This window comes from Eschscholzia californica, unplaced genomic scaffold (genome assembly GCF_041429995.1).
Source record: "Eschscholzia californica isolate CP2 unplaced genomic scaffold, dmEscCali1.0.p SCAF_6, whole genome shotgun sequence".
Taxonomy (NCBI): domain Eukaryota; kingdom Viridiplantae; phylum Streptophyta; class Magnoliopsida; order Ranunculales; family Papaveraceae; genus Eschscholzia; species Eschscholzia californica.
Window position 1 is genome coordinate 7078315 of NW_028238483.1, and position 10955 is coordinate 7089269.

General features: G+C 36.8%; 15 non-coding genes across 15 annotated transcripts; all 15 read right to left on the reverse strand.

Moving 5' to 3' along the window:
* Positions 1 to 495: 495 nt before the first annotated feature.
* On the reverse strand, positions 496 to 614 carry LOC147531481 (5S ribosomal RNA). The gene has a single exon (XR_015228880.1). It is a non-coding gene; the product is annotated as a 5S ribosomal RNA (ribosomal RNA).
* A 562-nt stretch (positions 615 to 1176) lies between these two features.
* LOC147531482 (5S ribosomal RNA) lies at positions 1177 to 1295 on the reverse strand. Its single transcript, XR_015228881.1, has one exon. It is a non-coding gene; the product is annotated as a 5S ribosomal RNA (ribosomal RNA).
* Positions 1296 to 1857: 562 nt separating this feature from the next.
* LOC147531483 (5S ribosomal RNA) lies at positions 1858 to 1976 on the reverse strand. Its single transcript, XR_015228882.1, has one exon. It is a non-coding gene; the product is annotated as a 5S ribosomal RNA (ribosomal RNA).
* Positions 1977 to 2538: 562 nt separating this feature from the next.
* Positions 2539 to 2657, reverse strand: LOC147531484 (5S ribosomal RNA). The gene has a single exon (XR_015228883.1). It is a non-coding gene; the product is annotated as a 5S ribosomal RNA (ribosomal RNA).
* Positions 2658 to 3219: 562 nt separating this feature from the next.
* LOC147531485 (5S ribosomal RNA) lies at positions 3220 to 3338 on the reverse strand. The gene has a single exon (XR_015228884.1). It is a non-coding gene; the product is annotated as a 5S ribosomal RNA (ribosomal RNA).
* Positions 3339 to 3900: 562 nt separating this feature from the next.
* Positions 3901 to 4019, reverse strand: LOC147531486 (5S ribosomal RNA). The gene has a single exon (XR_015228885.1). It is a non-coding gene; the product is annotated as a 5S ribosomal RNA (ribosomal RNA).
* Positions 4020 to 4582: 563 nt separating this feature from the next.
* Positions 4583 to 4701, reverse strand: LOC147531487 (5S ribosomal RNA). Its single transcript, XR_015228886.1, has one exon. It is a non-coding gene; the product is annotated as a 5S ribosomal RNA (ribosomal RNA).
* A 562-nt stretch (positions 4702 to 5263) lies between these two features.
* Positions 5264 to 5382, reverse strand: LOC147531488 (5S ribosomal RNA). The gene has a single exon (XR_015228887.1). It is a non-coding gene; the product is annotated as a 5S ribosomal RNA (ribosomal RNA).
* Positions 5383 to 5943: 561 nt separating this feature from the next.
* On the reverse strand, positions 5944 to 6062 carry LOC147531489 (5S ribosomal RNA). The gene has a single exon (XR_015228888.1). It is a non-coding gene; the product is annotated as a 5S ribosomal RNA (ribosomal RNA).
* A 562-nt stretch (positions 6063 to 6624) lies between these two features.
* Positions 6625 to 6743, reverse strand: LOC147531490 (5S ribosomal RNA). The gene has a single exon (XR_015228890.1). It is a non-coding gene; the product is annotated as a 5S ribosomal RNA (ribosomal RNA).
* Positions 6744 to 7305: 562 nt separating this feature from the next.
* On the reverse strand, positions 7306 to 7424 carry LOC147531491 (5S ribosomal RNA). The gene has a single exon (XR_015228891.1). It is a non-coding gene; the product is annotated as a 5S ribosomal RNA (ribosomal RNA).
* A 562-nt stretch (positions 7425 to 7986) lies between these two features.
* On the reverse strand, positions 7987 to 8105 carry LOC147531492 (5S ribosomal RNA). The gene has a single exon (XR_015228892.1). It is a non-coding gene; the product is annotated as a 5S ribosomal RNA (ribosomal RNA).
* Positions 8106 to 8667: 562 nt separating this feature from the next.
* On the reverse strand, positions 8668 to 8786 carry LOC147531493 (5S ribosomal RNA). The gene has a single exon (XR_015228893.1). It is a non-coding gene; the product is annotated as a 5S ribosomal RNA (ribosomal RNA).
* Positions 8787 to 9348: 562 nt separating this feature from the next.
* On the reverse strand, positions 9349 to 9467 carry LOC147531494 (5S ribosomal RNA). The gene has a single exon (XR_015228894.1). It is a non-coding gene; the product is annotated as a 5S ribosomal RNA (ribosomal RNA).
* A 562-nt stretch (positions 9468 to 10029) lies between these two features.
* On the reverse strand, positions 10030 to 10148 carry LOC147531495 (5S ribosomal RNA). The gene has a single exon (XR_015228895.1). It is a non-coding gene; the product is annotated as a 5S ribosomal RNA (ribosomal RNA).
* Positions 10149 to 10955: the final 807 nt, after the last annotated feature.

The window sequence follows — 10955 nt, forward strand, 5'->3', positions numbered from 1 at the left end:
CTCTATAGTGATACGACGTAAAAACGTTTACTCCCTCCGTCCGATTATGTTTGACTTTTTAGCAGATCCAATTTTTATTTATTGTTCTCTCACTAAAAGATTTTTCCTAAATTACCTATATTAAATTTGGAGTATTCAAATAAATAATATGTCGGAAGTAGTGTAGAAATAACTGAAACTTTTTATTCTTATTAAAAGTAAAGGGTAGATTGGGAAATGCTAATGAAATTAGTAATAAATATTTCCGGACATATTTTTATGTCTCCAAATCGCTGTCATCGGTTTATAATACGTACGACGAGTTATTCCAGTTTTAAATTACTCGAGTTACACAAAATTCTGAAAAATAGACGGATGACACAGAAAACAACGTTTTTTTGGCAAATCCGACGATCCTAACCCGCCTTTGGCAGGTTATTTTCTTCCCCTCTTCTCCATCTCTCCGACGAGACAAAAAAAAAAAAAGTAGAAAAAGGGAAAAAAAAAGTAGAAAAAGGGATGCAACACGAGGACTTCCCAGGAGGTCACCCATCCTAGTACTACTCTCGCCCAAGCACGCTTAACTTCGGAGTTCTGATGGGATCCGGTGGATTAGTGCTGGTATGATCGCATCCGTTAGTATTTTACAATGGGTACTACTTGTTCTCATCGTGGACTCCTATTTCTCCCCGATTTCACGCACTCTATAGTGATACGACGTAAAAACGTTTACTCCCTCCGTCCGATTATGTTTGACTTTTTAGCAGATCCAATTTTTATTTATTGTTCTCTCACTAAAAGATTTTTCCTAAATTACCTATATTAAATTTGGAGTATTCAAATAAATAATATGTCGGAAGTAGTGTAGAAATAACTGAAACTTTTTATTCTTATTAAAAGTAAAGGGTAGATTGGGAAATGCTAATGAAATTAGTAATAAATATTTCCGGACATATTTTTATGTCTCCAAATCGCTGTCATCGGTTTATAATACGTACGACGAGTTATTCCAGTTTTAAATTACTCGAGTTACACAAAATTCTGAAAAATAGACGGATGACACAGAAAACAACGTTTTTTTGGCAAATCCGACGATCCTAACCCGCCTTTGGCAGGTTATTTTCTTCCCCTCTTCTCCATCTCTCCGACGAGACAAAAAAAAAAAAAGTAGAAAAAGGGAAAAAAAAAGTAGAAAAAGGGATGCAACACGAGGACTTCCCAGGAGGTCACCCATCCTAGTACTACTCTCGCCCAAGCACGCTTAACTTCGGAGTTCTGATGGGATCCGGTGGATTAGTGCTGGTATGATCGCATCCGTTAGTATTTTACAATGGGTACTACTTGTTCTCATCGTGGACTCCTATTTCTCCCCGATTTCACGCACTCTATAGTGATACGACGTAAAAACGTTTACTCCCTCCGTCCGATTATGTTTGACTTTTTAGCAGATCCAATTTTTATTTATTGTTCTCTCACTAAAAGATTTTTCCTAAATTACCTATATTAAATTTGGAGTATTCAAATAAATAATATGTCGGAAGTAGTGTAGAAATAACTGAAACTTTTTATTCTTATTAAAAGTAAAGGGTAGATTGGGAAATGCTAATGAAATTAGTAATAAATATTTCCGGACATATTTTTATGTCTCCAAATCGCTGTCATCGGTTTATAATACGTACGACGAGTTATTCCAGTTTTAAATTACTCGAGTTACACAAAATTCTGAAAAATAGACGGATGACACAGAAAACAACGTTTTTTTGGCAAATCCGACGATCCTAACCCGCCTTTGGCAGGTTATTTTCTTCCCCTCTTCTCCATCTCTCCGACGAGACAAAAAAAAAAAAAGTAGAAAAAGGGAAAAAAAAAGTAGAAAAAGGGATGCAACACGAGGACTTCCCAGGAGGTCACCCATCCTAGTACTACTCTCGCCCAAGCACGCTTAACTTCGGAGTTCTGATGGGATCCGGTGGATTAGTGCTGGTATGATCGCATCCGTTAGTATTTTACAATGGGTACTACTTGTTCTCATCGTGGACTCCTATTTCTCCCCGATTTCACGCACTCTATAGTGATACGACGTAAAAACGTTTACTCCCTCCGTCCGATTATGTTTGACTTTTTAGCAGATCCAATTTTTATTTATTGTTCTCTCACTAAAAGATTTTTCCTAAATTACCTATATTAAATTTGGAGTATTCAAATAAATAATATGTCGGAAGTAGTGTAGAAATAACTGAAACTTTTTATTCTTATTAAAAGTAAAGGGTAGATTGGGAAATGCTAATGAAATTAGTAATAAATATTTCCGGACATATTTTTATGTCTCCAAATCGCTGTCATCGGTTTATAATACGTACGACGAGTTATTCCAGTTTTAAATTACTCGAGTTACACAAAATTCTGAAAAATAGACGGATGACACAGAAAACAACGTTTTTTTGGCAAATCCGACGATCCTAACCCGCCTTTGGCAGGTTATTTTCTTCCCCTCTTCTCCATCTCTCCGACGAGACAAAAAAAAAAAAAGTAGAAAAAGGGAAAAAAAAAGTAGAAAAAGGGATGCAACACGAGGACTTCCCAGGAGGTCACCCATCCTAGTACTACTCTCGCCCAAGCACGCTTAACTTCGGAGTTCTGATGGGATCCGGTGGATTAGTGCTGGTATGATCGCATCCGTTAGTATTTTACAATGGGTACTACTTGTTCTCATCGTGGACTCCTATTTCTCCCCGATTTCACGCACTCTATAGTGATACGACGTAAAAACGTTTACTCCCTCCGTCCGATTATGTTTGACTTTTTAGCAGATCCAATTTTTATTTATTGTTCTCTCACTAAAAGATTTTTCCTAAATTACCTATATTAAATTTGGAGTATTCAAATAAATAATATGTCGGAAGTAGTGTAGAAATAACTGAAACTTTTTATTCTTATTAAAAGTAAAGGGTAGATTGGGAAATGCTAATGAAATTAGTAATAAATATTTCCGGACATATTTTTATGTCTCCAAATCGCTGTCATCGGTTTATAATACGTACGACGAGTTATTCCAGTTTTAAATTACTCGAGTTACACAAAATTCTGAAAAATAGACGGATGACACAGAAAACAACGTTTTTTTGGCAAATCCGACGATCCTAACCCGCCTTTGGCAGGTTATTTTCTTCCCCTCTTCTCCATCTCTCCGACGAGACAAAAAAAAAAAAAGTAGAAAAAGGGAAAAAAAAAGTAGAAAAAGGGATGCAACACGAGGACTTCCCAGGAGGTCACCCATCCTAGTACTACTCTCGCCCAAGCACGCTTAACTTCGGAGTTCTGATGGGATCCGGTGGATTAGTGCTGGTATGATCGCATCCGTTAGTATTTTACAATGGGTACTACTTGTTCTCATCGTGGACTCCTATTTCTCCCCGATTTCACGCACTCTATAGTGATACGACGTAAAAACGTTTACTCCCTCCGTCCGATTATGTTTGACTTTTTAGCAGATCCAATTTTTATTTATTGTTCTCTCACTAAAAGATTTTTCCTAAATTACCTATATTAAATTTGGAGTATTCAAATAAATAATATGTCGGAAGTAGTGTAGAAATAACTGAAACTTTTTATTCTTATTAAAAGTAAAGGGTAGATTGGGAAATGCTAATGAAATTAGTAATAAATATTTCCGGACATATTTTTATGTCTCCAAATCGCTGTCATCGGTTTATAATACGTACGACGAGTTATTCCAGTTTTAAATTACTCGAGTTACACAAAATTCTGAAAAATAGACGGATGACACAGAAAACAACGTTTTTTTGGCAAATCCGACGATCCTAACCCGCCTTTGGCAGGTTATTTTCTTCCCCTCTTCTCCATCTCTCCGACGAGACAAAAAAAAAAAAAGTAGAAAAAGGGAAAAAAAAAGTAGAAAAAGGGATGCAACACGAGGACTTCCCAGGAGGTCACCCATCCTAGTACTACTCTCGCCCAAGCACGCTTAACTTCGGAGTTCTGATGGGATCCGGTGGATTAGTGCTGGTATGATCGCATCCGTTAGTATTTTACAATGGGTACTACTTGTTCTCATCGTGGACTCCTATTTCTCCCCGATTTCACGCACTCTATAGTGATACGACGTAAAAACGTTTACTCCCTCCGTCCGATTATGTTTGACTTTTTAGCAGATCCAATTTTTATTTATTGTTCTCTCACTAAAAGATTTTTCCTAAATTACCTATATTAAATTTGGAGTATTCAAATAAATAATATGTCGGAAGTAGTGTAGAAATAACTGAAACTTTTTATTCTTATTAAAAGTAAAGGGTAGATTGGGAAATGCTAATGAAATTAGTAATAAATATTTCCGGACATATTTTTATGTCTCCAAATCGCTGTCATCGGTTTATAATACGTACGACGAGTTATTCCAGTTTTAAATTACTCGAGTTACACAAAATTCTGAAAAATAGACGGATGACACAGAAAACAACGTTTTTTTGGCAAATCCGACGATCCTAACCCGCCTTTGGCAGGTTATTTTCTTCCCCTCTTCTCCATCTCTCCGACGAGACAAAAAAAAAAAAAAGTAGAAAAAGGGAAAAAAAAAGTAGAAAAAGGGATGCAACACGAGGACTTCCCAGGAGGTCACCCATCCTAGTACTACTCTCGCCCAAGCACGCTTAACTTCGGAGTTCTGATGGGATCCGGTGGATTAGTGCTGGTATGATCGCATCCGTTAGTATTTTACAATGGGTACTACTTGTTCTCATCGTGGACTCCTATTTCTCCCCGATTTCACGCACTCTATAGTGATACGACGTAAAAACGTTTACTCCCTCCGTCCGATTATGTTTGACTTTTTAGCAGATCCAATTTTTATTTATTGTTCTCTCACTAAAAGATTTTTCCTAAATTACCTATATTAAATTTGGAGTATTCAAATAAATAATATGTCGGAAGTAGTGTAGAAATAACTGAAACTTTTTATTCTTATTAAAAGTAAAGGGTAGATTGGGAAATGCTAATGAAATTAGTAATAAATATTTCCGGACATATTTTTATGTCTCCAAATCGCTGTCATCGGTTTATAATACGTACGACGAGTTATTCCAGTTTTAAATTACTCGAGTTACACAAAATTCTGAAAAATAGACGGATGACACAGAAAACAACGTTTTTTTGGCAAATCCGACGATCCTAACCCGCCTTTGGCAGGTTATTTTCTTCCCCTCTTCTCCATCTCTCCGACGAGACAAAAAAAAAAAAAGTAGAAAAAGGGAAAAAAAAAGTAGAAAAAGGGATGCAACACGAGGACTTCCCAGGAGGTCACCCATCCTAGTACTACTCTCGCCCAAGCACGCTTAACTTCGGAGTTCTGATGGGATCCGGTGGATTAGTGCTGGTATGATCGCATCCGTTAGTATTTTACAATGGGTACTACTTGTTCTCATCGTGGACTCCTATTTCTCCCCGATTTCACGCACTCTATAGTGATACGACGTAAAAACGTTTACTCCCTCCGTCCGATTATGTTTGACTTTTTAGCAGATCCAATTTTTATTTATTGTTCTCTCACTAAAAGATTTTTCCTAAATTACCTATATTAAATTTGGAGTATTCAAATAAATAATATGTCGGAAGTAGTGTAGAAATAACTGAAACTTTTTATTCTTATTAAAAGTAAAGGGTAGATTGGGAAATGCTAATGAAATTAGTAATAAATATTTCCGGACATATTTTTATGTCTCCAAATCGCTGTCATCGGTTTATAATACGTACGACGAGTTATTCCAGTTTTAAATTACTCGAGTTACCAAAATTCTGAAAAATAGACGGATGACACAGAAAACAACGTTTTTTTGGCAAATCCGACGATCCTAACCCGCCTTTGGCAGGTTATTTTCTTCCCCTCTTCTCCATCTCTCCGACGAGACAAAAAAAAAAAAAGTAGAAAAAGGGAAAAAAAAAGTAGAAAAAGGGATGCAACACGAGGACTTCCCAGGAGGTCACCCATCCTAGTACTACTCTCGCCCAAGCACGCTTAACTTCGGAGTTCTGATGGGATCCGGTGGATTAGTGCTGGTATGATCGCATCCGTTAGTATTTTACAATGGGTACTACTTGTTCTCATCGTGGACTCCTATTTCTCCCCGATTTCACGCACTCTATAGTGATACGACGTAAAAACGTTTACTCCCTCCGTCCGATTATGTTTGACTTTTTAGCAGATCCAATTTTTATTTATTGTTCTCTCACTAAAAGATTTTTCCTAAATTACCTATATTAAATTTGGAGTATTCAAATAAATAATATGTCGGAAGTAGTGTAGAAATAACTGAAACTTTTTATTCTTATTAAAAGTAAAGGGTAGATTGGGAAATGCTAATGAAATTAGTAATAAATATTTCCGGACATATTTTTATGTCTCCAAATCGCTGTCATCGGTTTATAATACGTACGACGAGTTATTCCAGTTTTAAATTACTCGAGTTACACAAAATTCTGAAAAATAGACGGATGACACAGAAAACAACGTTTTTTTGGCAAATCCGACGATCCTAACCCGCCTTTGGCAGGTTATTTTCTTCCCCTCTTCTCCATCTCTCCGACGAGACAAAAAAAAAAAAAGTAGAAAAAGGGAAAAAAAAAGTAGAAAAAGGGATGCAACACGAGGACTTCCCAGGAGGTCACCCATCCTAGTACTACTCTCGCCCAAGCACGCTTAACTTCGGAGTTCTGATGGGATCCGGTGGATTAGTGCTGGTATGATCGCATCCGTTAGTATTTTACAATGGGTACTACTTGTTCTCATCGTGGACTCCTATTTCTCCCCGATTTCACGCACTCTATAGTGATACGACGTAAAAACGTTTACTCCCTCCGTCCGATTATGTTTGACTTTTTAGCAGATCCAATTTTTATTTATTGTTCTCTCACTAAAAGATTTTTCCTAAATTACCTATATTAAATTTGGAGTATTCAAATAAATAATATGTCGGAAGTAGTGTAGAAATAACTGAAACTTTTTATTCTTATTAAAAGTAAAGGGTAGATTGGGAAATGCTAATGAAATTAGTAATAAATATTTCCGGACATATTTTTATGTCTCCAAATCGCTGTCATCGGTTTATAATACGTACGACGAGTTATTCCAGTTTTAAATTACTCGAGTTACACAAAATTCTGAAAAATAGACGGATGACACAGAAAACAACGTTTTTTTGGCAAATCCGACGATCCTAACCCGCCTTTGGCAGGTTATTTTCTTCCCCTCTTCTCCATCTCTCCGACGAGACAAAAAAAAAAAAAGTAGAAAAAGGGAAAAAAAAAGTAGAAAAAGGGATGCAACACGAGGACTTCCCAGGAGGTCACCCATCCTAGTACTACTCTCGCCCAAGCACGCTTAACTTCGGAGTTCTGATGGGATCCGGTGGATTAGTGCTGGTATGATCGCATCCGTTAGTATTTTACAATGGGTACTACTTGTTCTCATCGTGGACTCCTATTTCTCCCCGATTTCACGCACTCTATAGTGATACGACGTAAAAACGTTTACTCCCTCCGTCCGATTATGTTTGACTTTTTAGCAGATCCAATTTTTATTTATTGTTCTCTCACTAAAAGATTTTTCCTAAATTACCTATATTAAATTTGGAGTATTCAAATAAATAATATGTCGGAAGTAGTGTAGAAATAACTGAAACTTTTTATTCTTATTAAAAGTAAAGGGTAGATTGGGAAATGCTAATGAAATTAGTAATAAATATTTCCGGACATATTTTTATGTCTCCAAATCGCTGTCATCGGTTTATAATACGTACGACGAGTTATTCCAGTTTTAAATTACTCGAGTTACACAAAATTCTGAAAAATAGACGGATGACACAGAAAACAACGTTTTTTTGGCAAATCCGACGATCCTAACCCGCCTTTGGCAGGTTATTTTCTTCCCCTCTTCTCCATCTCTCCGACGAGACAAAAAAAAAAAAAGTAGAAAAAGGGAAAAAAAAAGTAGAAAAAGGGATGCAACACGAGGACTTCCCAGGAGGTCACCCATCCTAGTACTACTCTCGCCCAAGCACGCTTAACTTCGGAGTTCTGATGGGATCCGGTGGATTAGTGCTGGTATGATCGCATCCGTTAGTATTTTACAATGGGTACTACTTGTTCTCATCGTGGACTCCTATTTCTCCCCGATTTCACGCACTCTATAGTGATACGACGTAAAAACGTTTACTCCCTCCGTCCGATTATGTTTGACTTTTTAGCAGATCCAATTTTTATTTATTGTTCTCTCACTAAAAGATTTTTCCTAAATTACCTATATTAAATTTGGAGTATTCAAATAAATAATATGTCGGAAGTAGTGTAGAAATAACTGAAACTTTTTATTCTTATTAAAAGTAAAGGGTAGATTGGGAAATGCTAATGAAATTAGTAATAAATATTTCCGGACATATTTTTATGTCTCCAAATCGCTGTCATCGGTTTATAATACGTACGACGAGTTATTCCAGTTTTAAATTACTCGAGTTACACAAAATTCTGAAAAATAGACGGATGACACAGAAAACAACGTTTTTTTGGCAAATCCGACGATCCTAACCCGCCTTTGGCAGGTTATTTTCTTCCCCTCTTCTCCATCTCTCCGACGAGACAAAAAAAAAAAAAGTAGAAAAAGGGAAAAAAAAAGTAGAAAAAGGGATGCAACACGAGGACTTCCCAGGAGGTCACCCATCCTAGTACTACTCTCGCCCAAGCACGCTTAACTTCGGAGTTCTGATGGGATCCGGTGGATTAGTGCTGGTATGATCGCATCCGTTAGTATTTTACAATGGGTACTACTTGTTCTCATCGTGGACTCCTATTTCTCCCCGATTTCACGCACTCTATAGTGATACGACGTAAAAACGTTTACTCCCTCCGTCCGATTATGTTTGACTTTTTAGCAGATCCAATTTTTATTTATTGTTCTCTCACTAAAAGATTTTTCCTAAATTACCTATATTAAATTTGGAGTATTCAAATAAATAATATGTCGGAAGTAGTGTAGAAATAACTGAAACTTTTTATTCTTATTAAAAGTAAAGGGTAGATTGGGAAATGCTAATGAAATTAGTAATAAATATTTCCGGACATATTTTTATGTCTCCAAATCGCTGTCATCGGTTTATAATACGTACGACGAGTTATTCCAGTTTTAAATTACTCGAGTTACACAAAATTCTGAAAAATAGACGGATGACACAGAAAACAACGTTTTTTTGGCAAATCCGACGATCCTAACCCGCCTTTGGCAGGTTATTTTCTTCCCCTCTTCTCCATCTCTCCGACGAGACAAAAAAAAAAAAAGTAGAAAAAGGGAAAAAAAAAGTAGAAAAAGGGATGCAACACGAGGACTTCCCAGGAGGTCACCCATCCTAGTACTACTCTCGCCCAAGCACGCTTAACTTCGGAGTTCTGATGGGATCCGGTGGATTAGTGCTGGTATGATCGCATCCGTTAGTATTTTACAATGGGTACTACTTGTTCTCATCGTGGACTCCTATTTCTCCCCGATTTCACGCACTCTATAGTGATACGACGTAAAAACGTTTACTCCCTCCGTCCGATTATGTTTGACTTTTTAGCAGATCCAATTTTTATTTATTGTTCTCTCACTAAAAGATTTTTCCTAAATTACCTATATTAAATTTGGAGTATTCAAATAAATAATATGTCGGAAGTAGTGTAGAAATAACTGAAACTTTTTATTCTTATTAAAAGTAAAGGGTAGATTGGGAAATGCTAATGAAATTAGTAATAAATATTTCCGGACATATTTTTATGTCTCCAAATCGCTGTCATCGGTTTATAATACGTACGACGAGTTATTCCAGTTTTAAATTACTCGAGTTACACAAAATTCTGAAAAATAGACGGATGACACAGAAAACAACGTTTTTTTGGCAAATCCGACGATCCTAACCCGCCTTTGGCAGGTTATTTTCTTCCCCTCTTCTCCATCTCTCCGACGAGACAAAAAAAAAAAAAGTAGAAAAAGGGAAAAAAAAAGTAGAAAAAGGGATGCAACACGAGGACTTCCCAGGAGGTCACCCATCCTAGTACTACTCTCGCCCAAGCACGCTTAACTTCGGAGTTCTGATGGGATCCGGTGGATTAGTGCTGGTATGATCGCATCCGTTAGTATTTTACAATGGGTACTACTTGTTCTCATCGTGGACTCCTATTTCTCCCCGATTTCACGCACTCTATAGTGATACGACGTAAAAACGTTTACTCCCTCCGTCCGATTATGTTTGACTTTTTAGCAGATCCAATTTTTATTTATTGTTCTCTCACTAAAAGATTTTTCCTAAATTACCTATATTAAATTTGGAGTATTCAAATAAATAATATGTCGGAAGTAGTGTAGAAATAACTGAAACTTTTTATTCTTATTAAAAGTAAAGGGTAGATTGGGAAATGCTAATGAAATTAGTAATAAATATTTCCGGACATATTTTTATGTCTCCAAATCGCTGTCATCGGTTTATAATACGTACGACGAGTTATTCCAGTTTTAAATTACTCGAGTTACACAAAATTCTGAAAAATAGACGGATGACACAGAAAACAACGTTTTTTTTGGCAAATCCGACGATCCTAACCCGCCTTTGGCAGGTTATTTTCTTCCCCTCTTCTCCATCTCTCCGACGAGATGAAAATCGCTCCGATCCAACGGTGGATTGCAAAGTTATCACCTTTTAAAGTTTCCCCTAAAACTCATATTAATCCCATTAAGTTCTTCAGCACTGCCTTCGTGTCCCTTACCGTCAACTTCCTAGTTTTCTTACATATTTATATTGTTTACCCAGATGGAGTCTGTATCAACATGGATGGTAGCTCAGTTGGCCTGAGTGTTGTTCCTCGAACCTTATGACGAGAGTTCTACTGTCTTTCTTCTAAATTTTTCACTTGTATTGTTTCTTACTTTGCTGCAGGCCTTC